Consider the following 23,134-nt stretch of genomic DNA (forward strand, 5'->3'; position numbering starts at 1 on the left):
CATATCCATTATCTGATTTATCCAATAATATATACACTTTTCTTCAATATTATTCAACTATTTTAATGGACGGATTTTTAAATTATGACTAGAAGGTTGGTAACTCAATAGATTTATGATTCAAGTATGCTTGTGGAAACACTAGTATCATATATGCACAGCCAGCAATATATTTATTGTATATACTCAGTATAATGTTTGTTGTGGATTTACTGATTTCTTCATATCTGAATTTGTTCCCATTACTGCGATTCTTTTTTCCTATTGCAGCTGTTGGCGGGGATTGATTTGAAACTCATGGGCTGAGCCAGAAGGACAGTATCATATTTCAGGATGTATCACTTTTGCAGGTTTGTTCTTCTACATGCTAAGCAAAAACTCATTGAACATAATGAGTGTAAATTACTGCTTCTGTGGATTATATTATTTACAAAGGTATGAATCAAAGAAATTTGATTAATATCGTGTGCTTTACCTAGTGAACCTGGTCATGAGGTCCTCCATGAATGCTATAGAGGGATGTAGATAATAATGTCCCAGAATCTCTCATACAACAGATTGGTGGTTCTAAAACCCTTTGCTCAATCTCTAAGTGAAAACTGGGATGCAAGTGCTTCCATATATGTCCATAAAGAGACTATGTTTCCTTACAATCTTTTAGAAATAATGGTGAATGTCCAAAAGCTCAACTTTCCTGTAATAACAATCTTGACTCAACAAGACTTATTTATTTTGGATGAAACTCATTTATTTTTTTCAATTATGGTGCAGATGTGTAATGGTTTGACCGATAAAGCTATTGGAGCTTGCTCCGAACTAATTTTTGCTCCCATTGCATCAAAAGCTTCCGGAAAATGCTGCACTTCTATCTTCTGGGTTTCGCATATTTCCACTAGATTCTAATTGTATCAAGGTTTGACAAGTTCTTTTGTGAAATTTTAGTTAAACAATCTGGAGAGCAATTTTTATTCAATCTTCCTTTTATCATATACCTTCCTCTATTGACAATTCACAAACATTGAGTTACAAGTTCACATTATTGATTTACAGAATATGATTTGTGATCCCTAATTTCATCATAGCAAGCTAAATCTATCATGTGGAACTTATACATTTGTTTATCAAGTCAATTGATAATGAGCTCCAAGTGGAATTTTTAGACGGATTAATGACCTATATGCCATTTGATATAAAAACAATTTAGATAATTTGAAAAAATGAAAAAAGTTTTGTAATTCAGTGAAATTTTCATGCCTTGATTCAATTATAGCTTGTTTCGCAGATTGGCACAAAAGATGTGGTTCGAGATAGAGGTGGAGGATGGTACTCATCAGGCGATTCAAAATTATTGTTGGTTACTGTTTTTCAGTTCCCATTTGAGAGCCATCTTCAGGAAAATGTTGCGTCAATGGCTAAAGAATATGTCAGAAAGGTGATTTCCTTTGTGCGAACTATTGCGTGTACACTAAGATCATCCGAGTTGATCCCTGTTGTAGGGATGAAACTAACTGTAGGCTCCCCTGAAGCTATGACCCTTGCTGCTTGGATTTACAAAAGCTACAGGCAAGTTTAGTGTTCTAACTACTAACGTGAATAATTGCCACCAAACATAACCTTTTGTTATCATGAACTCGTCTTATATGAAAAGTGTTGATATTTCATTGGAAAATAATTCATTATAGGCGATCTTGAAAAGTGTTCTTTAACAGCTGTAGTTTATAATCTTAGTCCTATAGTTTTCTGCTTAGTGTTTAATAGTATTGGTTAGTATGTAAATAGAGTACACAAGTTAGTGAAGATACAATTGGTATTCTTGATTAATGATGTGTATGTATAGATAATGATAGACTTGTAGAGGATTCATGCATGAAATAGAAAGTTAGTCCATACCCTCTCATCCCCAATTCTCTCTAGTTCTTCCCTAATTCTCTCATTTATGATTATGAATCGTAACAGATAATTGAAATATTTTATTTAGTATTTATGGTTAATTTTTTGTTGAATATTATTAGAGGTTAAGAATTGAGCTGAAATGTAAGATGGATGTGGTCAGAGTTGGTTGCTAAAATAATTTTTTTGAAAAAGGTCAACTTTTATTAAAAAGAATGCAAGATGCGTTCAAACGTAGTTAGTTGCTAGAATAATTGAAAACAAGTGTTCCATTTTACTTCTATTATTGAGTTCACACTTTTCTGGTGATGTTTGTTTTGTCCAATTTGGTGACAAAATGCCCTCTATCTTATACCGGGGAGGTGTAGCAAGTGTAGATTATTTTTTATGATGTAGAGCATGTTCGTCATTGTATACATAAAAGGGCTATGATTTGAGCCAAGAAACTAACTAATTTGTGAAAGAACAATATTTGGGATAAAACAAAGAGATTGGAAGCAGTATATGAAGTTGGTCTACCATATTTACTCTAGACATACATAGGGTTGTGTAGGAATGGGATTGGCCAATTGGTAAATGAACAAATGCTTTATTTGTCGTTTACTCTTGTTTATTTAGAAATCAGTATCTTGTTACCTTTTGCAGTTCTTGAGACCCCCCGGTTTTCTGGATAGTGATTTGGTGTTTCGCGAGCTGTGGAATCACTGTGATTCCATATTACGTTTCTCATTCAAGGTATACACTTACAGCTCATTTTGATTATGAACTTGCATAAAAACTCGTTTTGCTTCCTCAAATTGTGTCGGGTTCATTTTGCTTCCTGAAACTTTAAATAATGGCTTAAATTACTTCTTGCCTTCATTTTTTGATTAACTTAGTTAATTTCTTAAATCATCTGTTCCCAATTTCGGTATCTTCTTAATCTTAATCCTTGACTATTTTTTTCTTTTCTAAAATACTGCATATTAACATATTAACTGTGTTAACCGGAAAATGATGACAAAGTAATTTGTACCATTTTAAAAAATCTGAAATTATTGTATGTATAAGATCAGTAACAAGAATTCATTCCTTTTGTAGACTCCAATGGTTTGCTTATTTGCCAACCAAACCGCACTTGCGATGCTTGAGACCTCTCTAGAAGCAATACAGGAGATGACTATAGCCAGAATAATTGGTCAATCCAACCTGAAAGAGGTGATGATCTCCAATATCCACATGATAATGGAACAGGTAAATGCAGCAAGAAGCTAATAACATAAATATAACTTGTTTTAATTGCTGAAGCCTGATGATAAAACAGGGGCATGGTACAACTCTATCAGGTGGAACATTCATGTTATTTTTGGGCCATCCTGTTTTGTATCAGAAAATTATTGCCTGGAGAGTCCTATCAGTTCAGATCTTCTGCTACCGATTGCCGTGTTCCCCTGTGGCGGACCAATCAGATTGCAGCATTATTAATTTAATAATAAATCAATCAGAGCAGGAGACGGAGGGAGGGAGAATCTGGAATCCGGGTTTAGGCCCGGGTTCACACCAGACGCCGTTAACGGAAGCGCCTGTTAACGCCAGGAAATAATATAATATTCAGATGATAAACAGATAAGATATCTTCGCTCCGGGACCGTGTCAGAGGGAAGGGTGAGATGCGATGGGAGCGAAGATCTACACGCCCGTTGCCATGACCCTCATGTAAACCCCTCATACCCACCCATGAGAAGACCGCCTGCCTTCCATGAAAATACACTTACACGTCTATGTAAAGACCGAATTGACAGGGATTTAATATTTACGTTTATTAAATATTAATTTAATTTATTAAAATACACATGCAGCGATATAATATTCGCTTCAATTAATTCATTCAATTTTTTTCTAGGAATTTTATTTAATTTTTTATTTCATTTTTTGGGCTTGGAGAACCTCAGGAGCGAAGATATATTTGCTTCAATTAATTTTAATAATTATATTTCCGTTTATTACATATTAATTCAATTAATTTATATTTTTTTTAATTAACTTTATTTAATTTTGTTATTTAATTTTTTTTGCCTCGAGACACTCTGGAGCGAAGATATATTTGCTTCAATTAATTTAAATCAAAACATCATGTAAACCCCCCAATCCACCCATGAGAAGACCGCCTGCCTGCCATGGAAAGACACTTACCCGTCTATGTAAAGACCAAAATGACCGGGATTTTATATTTCCATTTATTAAATATTAATTCAATTAATTGAAGATGACATGCAGCAACCGAACAAATCTTCGCTTCAATTCCTTGACTATTTTTTTTTTTTTTTTTTTATTTAAGTTTTTTGGCTGGAGACCCTCATGAGCGAAGATATATTTGCTTAAATTAATTTTAATAAAAACCTCATGTAAAACCCCCATACCCACCCATGAGAAGACCGCTTGCCTACCATGTAAAGACACTTACCCGTCTATGTAAAGACCAAAATGACATGGATTTTATTTTTCCGTTTATTAAATATTAATTCAATTAATTGAAGATGACATGCAGCAACCGAACAATTCTTCGCCTCAATTACCGGCTAGATTTTTTTTAATATTTTTTTTTTCCGTTTATTAATAAATGTTAATTTAATTAATTTAAAATGACATGCAGCGATATAATATTCGCTTCAATTAATTCATTACTTTTTTTATTTATTTAAATTTTTTTCTGGAAAAGAATATTTGTTCGCCTAGACCATGTTCCATGTGAAATGGATTGAATAGTCGCTTCTCGAGAGAATACTTATTCGCCCCTGGTCCCTGTGTCATGTTACATGGAATGAATAGTCGTTTTTCGAAAGAAGACATGTTCGCCCCGGTTACATGAATATATATACCCCCTAATATGATTATTTTATAATCATTTCCGCCCGATTCATCTCTCTCTCTTCCTGCCTCCTTTTCACGGTGATTCGTAACCGGCTCCCCGTCGACCGAACCTGAATCCACATCTTCACGACTCCACAATGGTACGTATTCCTGAACAGTAACTTTTCATATTTAGGATTATGGAACTACTACACTAGATTCTGTTATGTGATGTTGTTGTCTCTTTAATCTTTAGGAAACCCTACTCTCAAAATGTCACCTTCACTGTAAATCAATGTTATTTAGGATAAATTTCCTATTGTTATGTTTTGGGATATTATTTCCCTGAAACCCTAGTACATACTAACAAAGACCATTTTTTTTTTCATGCACGTGCAGGCAACTGCCTCAGCATCCGTCCAAAACTTTGGCAAAGACTGGATTTTATGCCCAAATCAATTAACAAGTGAAGAGATAGTACTCTTCGTGACATTTCTCCCTTTTTTTTCCATATTGTTTAAGTTTTCATCCTGTTTAACTGAAATATTTATGATTGTTCTTAAACAGCACTTGATTCAACAATATGCTAACACATGTGGTGCCACGGTGTCAATGAGGTGGAGAGACGATGTGACCCACGTCATAGCATCCACCGATTCTAATGGTGGATGCGGTCGCACTATCAAAGTATTGAAGGGCATATTGAACGGGAGTTGGGTCCTTACCATTGATTGTGAGACTCTGTTATTCTTAACCCTTTACTGTTAACTCAATATTCCTTTTAACATATATGAAACTAAAAACACCTATTGCTTTTATACAGGGATAAAATCATCAATCAGATTTAACTGTTACGTGGACGAGGAACCATACGAGGTGCAGCGAGATAATCATGGGACTGTGGGCGGTCCAAGAGCTGGCAGAATGCGGTATTTGAACAATGTAAGTTTTGTCTTATTCCTACTCCTCCATATGATATTCAATTGTCCATGATTACTAATAATGTTTTGTATTTTCTTTCAGCTGCCCAAACTCTTCGACAGTTACACCTTCATATTTGCAGGGGAATTCATCCCGGCTTACAAACTTGATCTTATGGGGTTTGTAATTGCTGGAGGAGGTACAACTAAAGAAATGGAGAATCCATTTGTCGAGCCCGAGGACGACAAAACTATAGTTGTATACGACAAGTCTCGGCACGATGTTAATGAACTTGTTTGGGTATTTGAGGCAGAGAATCCTCTGAAGACATATTTGGATGTGTTTGGTGTTCCTCACACAAGCTTTCTAGAATCCATTGCTGCTTGTGATTTGCAGCCTTTGTTTTTGTAATAGACATGTGTTGGTTTAATTTGTTACTTAATATTTGAATATTTTGCATTCTTGAAAATTCAATGTCATATTTGATTTCAGAATTATCTTTTTTGTTCTTCGAATTGTTTTTTTTTAAAAGATGAGCCTTATATTTAACTAAATCTTGAAACATTAAGAAATACTGTATAACTTGAAGTATAAATTTGATAAATAATTAATATTTTTTAAAACTACTGTCAAAATAATATTTGTAAAACAATTGTGAAAATAATAATGTGAAGAAATCTTCGCTTACTGATTGATTGATTGATTTATTAATTTAATTTCATAATAATTTTTGTCATTTAATTATTAAAATGAAATAATTTTTTTAACAAGTCACCTCACCGCCACCTAACACCTGCCACCTTTTCATTAAATGCTGCATGCAGCAAGCCATGCTGCTAAGCTAGACAACTTTGTACTCTTCTCTCTCTCTACTGTACGACCATTTCTTCGCCGGAGTTATACTACATTGTCTACCATCGACCTCTCCTTCGCCGGAGACTTCATTATAATATCAATCCATCTTCCTAAATTATAAAATGGTATGTTTTTGAATGTCATCTATACCTTCTTTACTTTTCTTCCCAACCTTTTCTATGTTTTTTGAATACTCGACATGAAATGTTCTGTTCTGTTTGATTATCAGGAAGGAATACGTATCAGCGAGAATGATATGGACGAGAATGATATTATTGATTTAAGGTAACATTGTTTAACTTCTCCAATTTTTGTAGTGCACATGTAAGCGAAGATCTCTTCACTAATATATTATTAGATAATATCTTATAAAGCGAAACTATATTCGCCTAATATTACAATCTTCATACTGTTGAAGTGAAGCTTTCTTCGCTTATATTGTTTTCATTTTCCAATAATCTACAAGTTCTGGTTAGTTGAACCTTTATTTTCCACTTGTTCAAACTGAACAGCGAATCTGCTACTTGTCGTCGTCAATTGAATTTCAATGGAAACGGCCAACCTTTGGAGGACATCGAATCCAACTTAATTCCACTTTTAGGTAGAGAATTTGAGAGTGAAGAAGAAGGCTACGTATTCTACTTAGCATACGCTAAACTAATAGGATTTGGTATAAGGCGCAGTTCAAAACATGTAGACAAGGAGGGTAAAATACTGGATAGAGTTTTTTGTTGTAGTGCACAGGGTGAACGGGGAAAGGACAAACGTGATGTCTATGTGAAACGTAGACGTTCTGTGACTCGGTTCTGTTGTGAAGCGAAATTGAGGATAAAGAGGGCAGACAATGGAAAGTTCCAAGTGGTAAATTTTATTAGTGATCATAGTCATCCTCTTGCAAGTCCAAAGAAAACTCACCTGTATAGATGCCATAGGAATATTTCTGCAGTTGCAGGCTTACATATCGAGATGGCCACTAACGTGGGAATTCCTCCTAAGTCATCACATGCTCTAATGTCTAAACAAATCGGTGGAAGGGAGAATCTAGGTTTTTTTCCTGAGGATTACAAAAATTACCTGCGCACGAAAAGAACCAGAGAGTGTAATTTTGGGGAAATAGGGGGTGTATTAGAGTATTTGCAGAAAAAACAATCCAATGATCCTGGTTTTTATAATGCTTTTCAACTTGATGCGGACGATTTGATAACGAATATTTTTTGGTGTGATTCCAACATGCGGTCCGATTATTCATACTTCGGAGACGTGGTCAGTTTTGACACCACATACAAGAAGAATAATGAAGGTCGTCCAGTTGCGCTTTTTGTAGGTGTCAATCATCACAAACAATCAATTCTTTTTGGAGCAGCTCTATTATACGATGAAACTGCGATGACTTTTGATTGGTTGTTTGAGACTTTCACCAAAGCTATGCATGGGAAAAAACCAAAAACCATTCTTACAGATCAAGACGCGGCCATGGCTAAGGCCTTGGCATCTCAATGGCCCGAAACAAATCATCGTCTCTGTATTTGGCACATATTTCAAAATGCAGCCATACATCTTAGCTCGGTGTTCCATAATTTCAGAGATTTTTCTAAGGATTTTTCTTCGTGTATATATGATTTTGAAGAAGAGATAGAGTTTGTTGAAGCTTGGAATCAAATGTTGACAAACTACGGGCTTGAAAACAACGATTGGTTGAAACGCATGTTTAGCATCAGGCGAAAGTGGGCATTAGTGTATGGACGACAAATGTGTTGTGCTGATATGACGACAACACAGAGAAATGAGAGTATGAACAATATGTTGAAAAGGTACTGCTCCTACAAACACAAGTATTTAGAATTTTTCAAACACTTTGAAAGACTACTCGATGAAAGAATATATGATGTGTTGAAGGCTGATTTCAAATCAATTACCAGCCAACCAAGTCTTAACTATCCAGTTTTGATCTTAAAGGATGCCTGCAAAGTTTACACCCCAGAGGTCTTTAAGTGCTTTGAACAACAATGGTTTATGTCGCATGATTGTGGTGTAGAAATGTTAGAGGATGTCGACACACACAGAAAATACAAGGTAACACCCCACACTAGGAGATGCTCTCATACAGTTACAGTTCATAAGAATGACGATAAGAATATCGAGTGTAGCTGCTGTAAATTTGAATTTGGAGGGATTTTGTGTGCTCACATCCTAAAGATTTTCACAACGATTGACGTGTTGAAGATTCCTCCGGCGTTGATACTGAAGAGGTGGACAAGAACAGCCAAAGATGGAATATTTGGAACTGATCCAATCGTGGACAGTACTAATGTTGATCCGAGTGAGCTTCATAACATAAGATACAGAGATTTGTGTGGGTTGTCCATGCATTTATTTACCAAGGCAGCCGAAAGAGATGACACTTACAATCATGTCAAAGAAATCATGCTGAGCCAGTGCACGTTTGTGGATAAAAAATTGCAGGAGAGTATAAATATGCAAACTCCACCAACCGGTTTATCACGTTCTGCCGAGGGTGCCCCTGTTCAAGCAAAAGGAATGAAAACTAAGAAGCCAACAAAGTCTGGTAAGAGAAGGAAAGGTGGACTGGAGAAGAACTCAAGAAAACGAAAATCAACAAGAATAACTAGTGAATCACATATTCCGGTATGAAATTGCTGACTTACCTTCTTTACTAATAATTGTGTTATTAATATTCATATAATAACATACTTTTAAATAAATTTGATATTCCTTTCCAGCCATCAAGTGCAATGCCAACGACAACTCCTCAGTTCTCAACTCCTCAACAATGGGACGAAAGTTTCAGCATGGACGCCAATACTCCGTTCACTGTTCTTTTGTCATCTCAACTATCGAATTCCAGTTTCATGTGAAATCTGATATGTATATAGTATTGTATGTACGTTGGATTTGAAACAAAGAATAAGGTCGAATGTATGCATTCGAAGTTTTATGAAATACCAAATGAATGACCACACTAATTCATTTCTAAAAAATTACAAACACCTAAATCAATCGAATATTTATTCGCCCCCAGTCAACTAATATTAAGTATCCTTTTAGTTACAAATTGAGAAAATGAAACATAAAACTGAGGCGAATATGTGTTCGCTTCAACCTCACCATGTATCTCGGGCGAATATTTATTCTCCTCATATTTGTCTGATGAAATTGATCTTTATGTTGAAACTGGTATTTACAAGTCTGGGTAAGTGCAGTGACATGACAAGTCATCCCGCTTCTCATGGATGAGATGGTGGCTTTACATTATCAATAATTTGAGGCGAATATGTATTCGCTTCATCGAAAATATGTATTAGAGGCGAATATTTATTCTCTTCATATTTCTTTCATGAAATTCGAGGCTTCACATACATATTTTATGAAGAGAAGGTCTTTGAAGCGAATATTTATGCGGCTCATGTTTATTTCACTTAATTTATTCATTTAACACATAATTGAACAAGTATTTGAAAATCAAATTTCATAAAAAACACACTTCATGTATACACGTTCATTAGTGTGAGGATGTGAAGTAACAATTTTTGAGAATTGAAATTACACAACATATTCTTTATTGTAACAATAAATCATTAAAATTATAGGAATAGTTTAATTACCCCATCTGTCTATGAGTACATTATTGTACTCATGTGAACTAAAATTCTTTGTAAAATTTAATTACACAATATGTATACAGTTCCTAATTCATTGACTTATCCATTTACGGCAGGAATTGTAGACCTCGCTCCTGGCCTTGTTGAGCTCCGAGCCAATGACACGCCAACAGTATTCCATCCTCAATGTCTTTATTTGGTTCCTCACATTTCTTTTAACTCCAAAGCCAGTTTTCCACCCCTTCACCTCACCTTCATACGTCTCCATGTGTCTCATGTAAAAAATGCCGCAGTCAGTGTAATTCTTTGAATCCTGCCATGGCAATTTCAGACATATCTTTTCCAAACCGCCATACTTTTTAGCAAGAACGGGGTCTACGTCGTTCATATATTGTTGAATGTAGTCATCCTGATACATCATTACAAACAACATTATGTAATGTATTTTAGTGCTACTAGAATTCCAAAATTGAACTATTTAAAATTTTAATTGTAGTGTCATACCAAGATTTGTGCATTCTTATATCTTCTTTCGAAGGGCGATTGCATAGGTGACTGCCGGTTATCAATTACTTGAAATTGCCTTTGTATGAAGTTATAGCAAACAAGGTAGAAATGTCTGTCATCAATGATTGGGAAAAACAACTGTGGATAGAATTAAAAAAGATTAGATTTGAACTGAGTGGTAAATGATATTATAAGGTATGACAGCCAGAGATGTACTTACGAGGTCCACTTCCCAGAGGTCCATTTTTGAAATTTGGAAAGCCCGACCTTCTAGACAGAACCTGTCATTGAATTTTTCTCGCGTAGTTATCCCACCTTCACGAAAAATCTGTTTACAGCAGTCTTTAGTCTCACAAGAATAACATAATTGATAAATAACAGTGCTAGTACAACTTACGGTGAGCACGGTTGTGTAGAAAATCTTCTTGTAACGACGTTTGACATTTTTCCTAGACAGGTCGTGCAAAATGTATGACCAAACGTCAATAATCATACTGTCTACCCAGGTTTGATCAGCCATTGTAAGCATGTCCCCGCGCGTCACGTGTAGACATAGGTTATCCGCAATAAATAACATTTCACTGCATGAAAACAGCAAAACATGTTTCAAAATGGTGTACAAATCCTATTTTTTAGGAATAATTAAGCATTTGCAGGAAACATTACCTTGGATCAAGTCCTCCAGCAAATACGAAACCCACAAAAATCTTCTGAAAGTTTGTTAGTTTTTTTTCATCCCTAAACATTTTATTGAAAAATGGGGTTTTCAAAGCTTGAGGCAATTCCAATGCTTTAAGCCATTCTTTGGTTTGCATGTTTGGACGAGAAGAGCCAGTTTGAAGTGGCGGTAGTAGACTGGAGATGCCTTCTTCCAGTTCATTCTTTACTATCTCCAAAGAAGAGGCCGTTTGAAGTGGCGGTGGTAGACTGGAGATGCATTCTTCAGGTTCCTTTTTAACTATCGCCAAAGAAGGGGATTTTTTGTTGGTTTCGTTTTTGATGACATCGGTTAACCAATCAGTTTTCAAATTTCGGGGGGCTTTTCTTTGGACATTTAAGGCCTTTGAAGGTCCTGCTTCCTCTTTATTTGGGATAATTTGAGTAGAAGGCAAGGCTGGGGTGGTTGGAGCGCTGGTGTTCGTGTTGGTTTCTGTTTTGGGAGTAATTGTGTTGGCTTTGGGTTTGGCTTGTGCCAGTGGAGGGGCTGGTGTTTTGAGTGGAGGAATGGGGTTGGCTTTGGCTTGTGCCATTGGAGGGGCTGGTGTTTTGAGTGGAGGAATGGGGTTGGCTTTGGCTTGTGCCATTGGAGGGGCTGGTGTTTTGAGTGGAGGAATGGGGTTGGCTTTGGCTTGTGCCATTGTAGGGGGTGTGGTTTTGAGTGGAGGAATGGGGTTGGCTTTGGCTTGTGCCATTGGAGGGGCTGGTGTTTTGAGTGGAGGAATGGGGTTTGCTTTGGGTTTGGCTTGTGCCATTGGAGGGGGTGTGGTTTTGAGTGGAGGAATGGGGTTTGCTTTGGCTTGTGCCACTGGAGGGGGTGTGGTTTTGATTGGAGGAAGGGGGTTGGCTTTGGCTTGTGCCATTGGAGGGGGTGGGGCTGGGGTTTTGGTATCTGTTTTGAGTGGAAGGGGGTTCTTGTGGGATTGGGGTGTTGGTGTTAGGGTGGGTTGTGTGTGGTCTAGGGTGTTTAGAGGATGGGTGTTGGATTTGGCTTGGTTGTCTGCGTTGATATTTTTTTGGATGTTGGGAGAAAGTGTGCTCTTGTTGGATGGGGCCGTTGGTGGGTGGTTGGCTTTTGTCTTCGTTTTGGTGGTGGGGGTGAATGTGTTCTTGTTCGATGGGGCCGTTGGATTGGTGTTGGCAGGGTTGTTGGTAGGAAGGGTGTTCCCTTTCCCTTGGGTGGTGGCTTCCGTGTTGGGGTTAATGCCACTTCCTCTGGGCTGCTGCTTTTTGTTTTGGTCCAGACTCCGCTGTAAGCCTTCCCTCAGGATTGCATTGGAGTTTAGCACCGTGGCCAATGGCTCAAATGCAGACTGTACAAGTTCCATGGCGTTTATCTGGTGCATCTCATTCAGATATTTAGCCCCTTGTGCCAATTCTTCGGCAACGGCAGCAACCTTCCTCAAACATGACGCCAGGTTTTGTGTAATTGGAGCATGCTTAGTTGGATGGTCATCTCCAGTTTGTGGTGGTGTTGGCTGCACATTTTGTTGCATCGGTGGTTGCTCATTCGGAATGGCTATGCGAGCAACCACCCTACCATGTCCAAACCCCCCCTGTGCAGCCTCATACTCAACCCTTTCGTACATCTTCTTCTCGTCCCAGCATCCTAAAATAGGAAAACTCCTTGAGATCTGACTGTTTACCTTGAACTCAACCACACGGTCCAAGTAGCACAACTGATACATTAGCATGAACAAATATATGTTACGTTCAAAGTCATCAAAAAATTATGAATGTACAACCTCCAGCAAATAGATTTCTACACTCACCAAAAGAAAGGTTAATGGTCCATGGAAATAGGATGTCTTCTTTGCTTTCCACTTATAAACACTGTCGACTAGCCCGTTTAACGTGAACTTGCACCAGTTGTAGTCTTTGATTTTAGATACATCCTGGAGGGATTTCAGTACTTTGAATCTGACAATAAAAAAGTAGTGACTCAAGCAATTTAAAATGATATTGAAGTTCTAAATGAGATCACAGAATTAATGCTAGGTTCTTTTGTTTTACCTGCACTGTGGATTTTGGGATGTCCACAAAAAACTGGATACAACAAACACCACGAAGTCCATCTTGAAGTTACTGTCTCCTTCTGTGTTCTGTAGAATTTTGTCAGGCATTTGGTAGGTTGAAGGACCTCCACTGTTCTCGAATCCCCATCTCCTTCTCCACGCCGTGAGATGGTCCTTGTACACCTTGTCGTCCGTGTGATTTCCTAAACACTCTGCCACTACTAATTCACCTCTGGGTATGTTCAATACACATTGAACATCCTCTTCATCAATCTGCATCTCCTCTCCACTGTGTAGGACGATGCTCCTCCTTCTGGGATTGAATAGACTCACAATGCACCATGAGAATTGAAGTGGGCATTTTGATATGCCAAGTGACAGAAGGGAACCAAATCCTATGTCCCTCACAGCCTGCTTCTGTTCTTCAGATAACCTGTTAATCAGGTGATGAAGGCCCGATGGAGAGGTTCTGCTCTTGAAATCGACATCAGGGTCACGAGTCCTTCTTCTTTTCTTCTGAACCTGGTTCTCACTAAGTGCTTCATTCGCCGCGTTGGCCAGAATATCCAGTGGTGTCGTGGGCGCGCCTGATGCATCTGGTTTTCGTTTCCTTTGTTGAACACTACATTATCATTAGCAAATTGGCTTACTTACCTAATCCAAATATAGTCAAATTTTAACAATTGTAACATTCGCGTAATTACCTTAGTGTGTTCACTTCAGTCGTGGATTCAGTATATGGAACTATTTGCATATCGGAATCCTGATTCTGAGATGTTAAAGTCACATTTAGATTCGAACGACCTAAACTAAGAAAACGAAATAGACACAAGCATGCAACCGTAAACACTTCTTACCATTTTCGCTGGAGCCGAAGATACTGACCGGAAGAGAAATGGATTCGTAGTCGAAATGCCGTAGACGACAACGCTAGGTCAGATGGTAGAATAACAAGGGTGTATGACGGCCGGATTCGGGCTTCAGATGTTTTACAGTTTTACTTTGCAAAGTGCACTGTTAGTGTGAATGTATTTTCATGAGGCCGTATCGGTTTTCACAAACATGAATAAGGAGTTTCTCATGAACTTCGAACGAGTCGAAGCGATATTCGCTCTTGAAGTGTGAAAGGTAATTATGCATTAGGAAAAGTAACATACTACAATAGTCGAGGATGTATTCGTGCAGAACTCCGCAATGTACGAATATATCTTCGCTTAATACATGTCTTTCTTGTTTCACATTATTTGAAAAAAAATTCCCACAAAATGAACAACTATTTGCTTCTCAATGCTGAATAAGCGAACAAATCTTCGCTTTGCCAATCTAACAGATCGTATCCAATCTACATGAATGACATTTGATTTGATGGTAGCGATTGACTGGCCGTCGTCATAAAGCCTGAGACTTTGTGACAGTTGACTTGACTTGTGGAAAAATTTTTGGCGCTTCATTGTATTAATTTAATTTTAAATTAAGCTGTGAATTAAATTTAATTAATTTATTTTTCAAATATAAATGACAATATATATATTTTACTTTGACAATGATATAATAAATATAATGTTTGTTATGTATGAACAATTTAATATTTCATATAATGTTAATTATAGTAAATGTAATTTTTTAATTTATGACCGTAGTATTCAGCATTTATTAATATAAATTTTTGGTTTCGATAATAAGTGTAACAAGATAAGATCAAACATCACCTAAACTTTTTAATTAACAATATATAAATTATGAATGATGCTTCCTATCTAAAATAATGAAGCCTGGTCCGATTCGATGTGTAATGATTACTTTAAGATATGATGTACCGTACAAAAATATGTCGGTAATGAATTATAAATAAAAATGAAATGTGATCCACGGGATAGAAATTGAAAAATGGTTTGTAGCGAAGATTTATTCGCGGCGTGTATTTTCCACCCACATTCATTCATCATTTTGGTCTTCACATACAAGGGTTGGTGTACTTACATCAGGTGTAAAGGGTCTTCTCATGTAAGGGTTGTGTGTTTCACATGTACGTCAAATTATAATTCATTGAAGCGAAGATTTATTCGCTTCAAATTAGCTCCTCATAATTTGCAATCTTCACTGAACACGGATATATGTTCGCTTCTTTTAATATATAATTAGAAATTACTATTTTTTACTTTTTGTGATGTGACAACACTAATGCACACTGTTCCGATTTGACATGTCATGACAGGCTTAATACTTTTACTGAATCCATAGATATGAAATGATTTCTTTATAGGGTTTTATACAAAAACACACTTCTTTTTCAATGATGACATATAATTTATATAGTATTATATTGAATATAATTTTATAATTATTCATGAAAATATTTTTATTCATGTTGAAATAAATTATTATCTAATATAAGTTGAATGACAATATTGAATTATTTATTTTATTTAATATTATTAAGTGTTATTACTTTTTCGTGAATGAAATTACTTTTTAATGATGTGACAAAGTGACTACACACTGTTCCGATTTGATATTTCATCACGGGAAATTTACTTTTTCTGAATCAATAGATTTAAATATTTTATGAAGAAAACAGATTTTCTGTTTGCTATAAATGTAGGGATTACATGAACAATCTTCGTCGGCAGCATGAAATATCTATTGAGCGTTGTTGTTCAGAGTGTGTGTTTTTTTCATATAGTATGTTGGGATGTATCATTTGGGAGATTCTCTGTGATGGAAAACTTGTACAATGAAGATCAACTGGTGGAAAACATCTTCAGTTGCCACGAATGCTTGGTAACTCAAGTAGAAACTACCGATCAAATGAAGATCATTCGTGTACACTGCTGGTGGGAAGAGCCAGCTTTGGGAGATTCCCTGGGATGGAAAACATCTCAAGAGATAACTCAACAGGTGTATGACCCCAGTTATGCGTGAGAGATCCGCTGTGGTTGCTTCAATGGAGATGCCTTGAAGCTGGAGATGCAGATGAATATTGTTAAAATGTACAATTGTTTATGAAACGGGGAAATGTTTATGAAACTTGTAATGAAAATTTGTACGTCGAATTATAATAATTATTTGTTATTTATATTTTAATGCACATGTCATTAAACATTAATAAAATAACGAATTTGTTAGAAATATTAAAGTATTATCTTATCTAATCTTCTGGCTAAGTATACGTTGCCCATAAGTCATATCATTGCCATAATTTTAAATGTACGTTTTGGTCCGATTCGATGTGTAACGATTATAAATAAAAATCAAATGTGCTTAAGGGATATCAATTGAAAAATTGTTCGTAGCGAAGATTTATTCGCTTCTTTTAATATATAATTAGATGAATTCATGTGTTTACAAATTGAAAAAAAAAACATAATTTGCAACTTTATTAAAATATAATATTTATTAATGTTTGTGATGTGACAACAATACTGCACACTGTTCCGATTTGATATGTCATGACAGGCTTAATACAGTAATCCATAGATATGAAATGATTTCTTTATAGGGTTTTATACGAAAACACACTTCTTTTTTTCAATGATGAAATATAATTTCAATACATTTCCGTTCAATGTGGTCGAACTCAAATATGAAGATCAAGCGAATAGTATTTCGTTTCGTAACAATGTTGTGTTTAATATAGAAACTTACAGTCGAATGATTCTTCGTTTTCAAATTCATTAGAGTATGACATGAAAGTGTCAACAATAATATGTAACTTCAAAGATTGGAAGCGACATCATCTTTGTTTTCAAGGGTTTTACAGGCGAAGAAATATCCGTTCGATTTACTGATTAGATACTGTGTAAGGAAGCGAGCAACCAATCGATGGATCAATCTGAGGGGTTTACATGAACAGATCAGTTGTTTTACATTATACTTTGAATTGATCATGACATCCAAATTGCAATCAAAGAATCAAACATAACGACAATGAGTCGATTTATATCACTCCAGAATAAACTCACTACATAATGTAAAATATAACTTCAGACCATAATCAAACATAACTTCATAATATTGTTGAATACACAAAAACATTCCATAATCCGTTTACATAAGTACTACACGGATTAACCAACAATATAGCTGTTCAACAATACAAATGAAGCTCTAGTCTGATTCATGAGAGGATGACTCGTCTATCGGTCCTGTCAGCGACACGACCTCATGTTCGATGACGGGTGGCATGTATAGCTGAATGGCTTCGTTCACAGCATTGATCCATCGGTTGGGGATGAAAACCGTCAAAGAATTTTCAATTATTGATGCGTACTCTAAGTAAAGATGGTGAGGAGTAAACATGAAGTCCTCCGGAGGATTGTGTACATTTGAAGGTAGGGGATTCCGTAGGCCAAATTGTCTGTATATGACAGTTGTGCAGTAGGAGGTAGTTCCCTGAAGGCCCAACAAAATGATGAATGGAGAACCCCTCATCTCGTACATCATTTCAGTAAACAGATACCACGGAACAATGAACCTAATTGGGTGAATATCCGAAATAAAATTCGGAGGCACGAGTCCATTGACCCTTTGCACTTGTAGATTGGCAAAGGAAGTGTATGGAATTGAAGGACGGGGCAACCAATGCAACTTGTCTAACAACCAGAGGTATAGAACCAAAGGTGATCCACGGCGAGAATAGTTGTTTTCCTCTGGAACAAATTCGTTGAGACCAAGTAATGTCTCAGCAAGTACCAGGCTAGCCAGGTTTGGGGCGTTTCCCATCAGTGCAGGAACTACCCGCAGGATCCTTTCCGAAGGCCGGCGTCCTGCAGCCGGACATAAAAAAAAATGAGCCAGAACCACAAGCATGATCAGTTTGCTTTGTGTGTGGTTGATGGTCCTATCAGCTCCCTGGACACGCCAAATGTACTCGTCTATGTTTGTCATATTCAGAAATCCATGTTGGAGGGTAAACAAAAGAGCATCAAACATTGTACATCCATAGAAGCTGTCGCAAATGTGGACGGCCATATGAGGATCTTGATGGGCAGGCAAGATCATGAGTGCAAGACTACCACACTTAAGGATTGAAGCAAAGTCCTCTAACGTCGGGCATATGTGCATTTCCCCAATAACAAAAGAACGAGAGTCCGTATTCTATCTGCTTTGCATGTGGGCCATCAGTCCGTCGTTAACGTTTATTTGTAATAGAGGAAGAATCTCATCTACATGATAGACACTAAAAGGGACAGGGTCATCGTTGATCAGACTTAAGTATCGCTCCAGTTGTTGCTGCGATAAAACCAGCATGTCTGGGTCCATCTCTACATCCATCTTATGAGTTTTACACTAAATGACTGAAGGAAAGACAACGGTAGATAGAGATTTGGGAAGGAGTGAGAGTGTAGTGAGAGTGAGAGTGAGAGTGAGGGTATGAGAGTGATGATCTTGATACAACAGTAGTTGAAGTAATAAATGAGTTTTCATTCTTGAATTGACATCAATACATACCACAGGTAGGGGCATTACATGTTGCGAGGATATCTTCGTTTATGAATTGGCAAACATATAGTGAAGAAGATATCTTCGTCTCGGATATTAAAAATATGGATTGCACCAAAAAATAACATAAGAAGATATCTTCGTCTAGGATTTTGAAAATGTATAGTTGCGAGGATATCTTCGTTTATGAATTGGCAAACATATAGTGAAGAAGATATCTTCGTCTCGGATATTAAAAATATGGATTGCACCAAAAAATAACATAAGAAGATATCTTCGTTAAGGATTTTGAAAATGTATAGTTGCGAGGATATCTTCGTTTATGAATTTAAAAACATATAGTGAAGAAGATATCTTCGTCTCGGATTTCCAAAACATGGATTGCACCAAAAATGAACATAAGAAGATATCTTCGTTTATGAATTTCAAAAATTTCAGTTAAGAAGATATTACGGTTGCAAGTTTTTCAGTTTCATGATGTTGACAATATATCTTCGTTTAAGAATATTAAAACACACAGTTAAGAAAATATCCTCGTTTATGATTTTAAAAAAATCGGTACAAGAAGACACATCAAACATCAATACATTATAACTCCATACATTAACATCTGAATTGCAGTCCATACATTAAAATCTGAATTGCATTATAATTTATAATTCACTATCAAACATCCATACATTAAAGAAATGTGAATTGACCTGTGTAAACATAAGAATAACTGTACAAGTATAATTCCGTGTAAGACATACGAATACCTAATATCTTGATCTAATTGCAGTCTTTAACTTGAACCTATTAGCATTGTGCTCAGACATAAGAATTCTGTATAAATATTTTATCCTCAACGTACTCAAAGCTTCTTCGGCCTTCAAAAGAACAAGAGAAAGTATAAGAACATCTAAAATTGTTCAATGTCATCTACTAAAATATGGTATAACACTTACATTATTTTCGTTGATGTCAATAGACCAATTCTTCGCCGTTCCTCTATATGTTTCCATATGTCTCATTAAGTATACACCACAGTCTGTCTTGTTTGTTCTGTCTTGCCAGTCCAGCTTTGGGGCCGTTATCCTGTATTTTTTAACCTTGGCAGCCATTCTTTCCATGCCTTGACTTAACAAGAATTTCACAAAACAATCGAGTTGTTTACTCAAAGTGACATACTTGTCCAAAATTTTCATTCCATGAGGACGGCCGGAGTTGTCAAGTACAACGATTTTGGAGTCCTTAATATTCACACAAACAAGGAAGAAATGTCGGGAAAAGACAACGGGTAGGAATATCTGCAAAAAGAACACAAACATTTATTACTTTATTGCATATTCTTTACTTGGAATTGAGGGATATGTACAGACCACGTCAGCGAAGATGAGGTCTTCTTTTGTGACTTGGTAGTTTCTCATGTCTTCTTCAATGGATTGGGAAAATAAGGTGGCATCATGCTGCATATTAACCTGCAAAATAAGGGCAGAGCATCAAAGTCATGAACATTGAAGGATACATAGCAAAAAAAAAGCAGTTCATGCACTTACATGTGAACATGATGAGAAACAAATTATTCTTGGTTCATGCCTTGGCAACCTACGGCATTTGAAGTGCACAATTATGGACCAAGCGTCAATCACTTCGCTCGAAATTTCGCGACCCATTTTCATTGAACGAAGTAATTCACGGGTAATATTACCAGGTGCACCTTCGTACAGAACGTCACTGCAAAATACATTCATTTAGAAGACCATAACTAAATAATTTCATTTTTAAAATTTCTAAAAAAAGGCGAACTAACTTACAATCCATGCAGGTCTTCATCAAACACAAAATCGGCTAATCTCTGCTCCTTGTTGGTTATTTTGTGGTCCAACATATCCGCAACCTGTTGCATGTAAGGGGATCGAAGGTGCACAGGAATTTTTGAGATCTTCCTCTTAGGATATTCTTTAATGTTGATGCGTCCCCCCCCATCACCTTCATCTTCATCTTCAGAAGATTCAACGGCCTTAGAAGCCTCAACCTGTTGCTTGCCTTCACCCTGATCAGTTGGTGCAACAGACTGAGCTTGGGGTTCCTCAACATTTTCCTTCCCTACACCATGATCATTTTGTTCAAAATGATGAGATTTGGGTTCCTCAACTTGTTGCTTGCCTTCACCATGATCACTTGGTGCAACAGACTGAGCTAGGGGTTCCTCAACATTTTCCTTCCCTGCCCCCTGATCATTTGGATTTTCAGGCGGAGATTTTGGTTCATCAACCTGTTCCTTCCCTTCAACCTGATCATCGTCTTCAACAGTGGTTGTCTGCACTTTGTGTGCCCCATCCGGTTCCTTGCATTCACCCTCATGATCAGTTGGTTCAACACTGGGTGAGTCATCTTTGTTGGGCAGAAATGAATCCTCATGTTCGTCCTACTGAGGAGGGGGTGACTTGGCTTGACTGTGCTGAAATACAGCCTCTACATCTTCCGGTTCAACGAGGAGTGATTCATCTTCAATGTCCTCACGTACATCCTCAACAGATTTCGGTTGAACAGGGGGTGACGGAGCTTCATTGGGCAGAACGGCAACATCGAGATCATTCTGTTCAACGTGATCTGATGAATTTTCTTGATTTGACATCACTGAATCCTCAAAATCATTCAGTTCAGCCAGTGCTGGTTGATTGTCTGCATGGTCATCCACTGCAGTCCGACATGTGTAATCAACCCGGGGACTATTGACTTTCAAGCCCGCACACTGTAAAGTGTCCCCAAGTGCATCCCTTGTAGGATCTTCCACACCTACATGAACCGGACCATCGATCACCACCTTCAAGTGTTTCATGAAGCCTTCAGACTCTCTGAGGTTCAGGAAACCGGCCTCAAAAAAGGGCTTCAGATCGATGTTGCGTTTCTCCAACTCCCCTGATAGGTAATTCAGCTGTTGGGCTGTATCTTTAAAAGTTTGCAGGATTTTGGATGTCAACATCTGTACATTATGAAAAAAAGAGTTCAGTAATCTTGAAAACAGGATAATAAAGAACAATGGGAGTCAATTTATAGTTTCCACATACCTCATTATCGTCTTCTTTTAGTTCAACCGAGTCAACTGGATTCTCGGGTTGTTTAACTGCTAGGCGCGCCCTTGCCCTGCCCAGCCCAAAACCACCGGCACGACCTTCTAAGTTGGTAAACTCTAACACGCTGACGTCATCCCAACAGGAGATAATTGGAAATTTTCTTTCGTAGGGGATACGTTCACCTTCCACAAAAACACCATCTAGGTAGCAAATCTGGAGTAAAGGAGTGGGAAACATGTTAGAAAATATTACATATCTATAAATCATGTATAAGAGAGGCAACAATACTTACCGATAAAAGGGTTATAGGTCCATCGAAATATGGATTTTTATCTTTACTTGCTTTTTCTTTCCAACTTCTTACACTGTCAACCAATCGTTGTAGTGTAAAGTGGCACCAGTTCAGTTCCTTTATGTTATCAACCTCCATTAAGGATTTGAGAATTTTGAACCTGAAATGAAAAAAATACATTTGTCAGTATTCAAAAATACAATTAGATATATAATAGGTTTGAATACATGTTTACCTGGCTCGTGAATTTTGAACAGGACATAAAAAACTAGAGACAACAAAGACAACGAAGTCTATTTTGAAATCGTTGTCTGCACTTGTGTTACTTAATATCTTGGGGATCATAGAAAGTGTTTCGGGAGCTTTTGAGTCTCCCCCGGTCCATCTGGTCTTCCAATCCCTCAAGAAATTAAAATAATCAGGGTCCTTAGTCTTGTCCAACCCAACGGACTCGACTACGTTCATTGCCCCTCTAGGGAGGTTCATCACGAGCTGTACGAGATCTTCATCGATACGGATCTCATCACCGTTGGCCAATACCAGAGAACTCTTATCCGGGTCAAAACATTGGATTACGTGTCTGGAAAAATGAGCCAGGCACTTGGAGACGCCCATTGTAAGAAGAGAACCAAACCCGATTTCCTTCACGGCTTCCCTCTGTTCTACGCTCAATTGAGGAATGAGTTGAGCGAGGCCATGAGGTGATGATCTGGTTAGAAATGTCAGTTTACGTTTCTTGCGGGTTTTGGTTGTTTGGGGAGATGGGGGAAACTCTTCATCGAATGGGGTAGTAGACGGAGAAATATTAGTGGTTTCTGGGGGTGGTTCTGGTAACTCTTCATCGACTGTTGGAGTGGAGGTAGGAATAACATTTGTTTTTTTTTAGGGGGAAAAGGTGGTGGTAAAATCTCATCAGTACCTGCAGCAACATCAGTAGCTTCGACAGCAACTGTGGAAACTGATTCAGCAGTCGATGACGACTTAGTA

At 37.2% G+C, this 23,134-nt stretch overlaps 2 long non-coding RNA genes across 2 annotated transcripts; both read left to right on the top strand.

The window, feature by feature from the left end:
• Positions 1-268: 268 nt before the first annotated feature.
• LOC124914646 lies at positions 269-1,557 on the top strand. The gene is made up of 3 exons (XR_007096825.1): positions 269-350; positions 772-913; positions 1,283-1,557. It is a non-coding gene; the product is annotated as an uncharacterized LOC124914646 (long non-coding RNA).
• A 975-nt stretch (positions 1,558-2,532) lies between these two features.
• LOC124914649 lies at positions 2,533-3,282 on the top strand. The gene is made up of 3 exons (XR_007096827.1): positions 2,533-2,625; positions 2,971-3,123; positions 3,194-3,282. It is a non-coding gene; the product is annotated as an uncharacterized LOC124914649 (long non-coding RNA).
• The last annotated feature ends 19,852 nt before the right edge of the window (positions 3,283-23,134 follow it).

Source organism: Impatiens glandulifera, chromosome 9 (genome assembly GCF_907164915.1).
Source record: "Impatiens glandulifera chromosome 9, dImpGla2.1, whole genome shotgun sequence".
NCBI classification, from domain to species: Eukaryota; Viridiplantae; Streptophyta; class Magnoliopsida; order Ericales; family Balsaminaceae; genus Impatiens; species Impatiens glandulifera.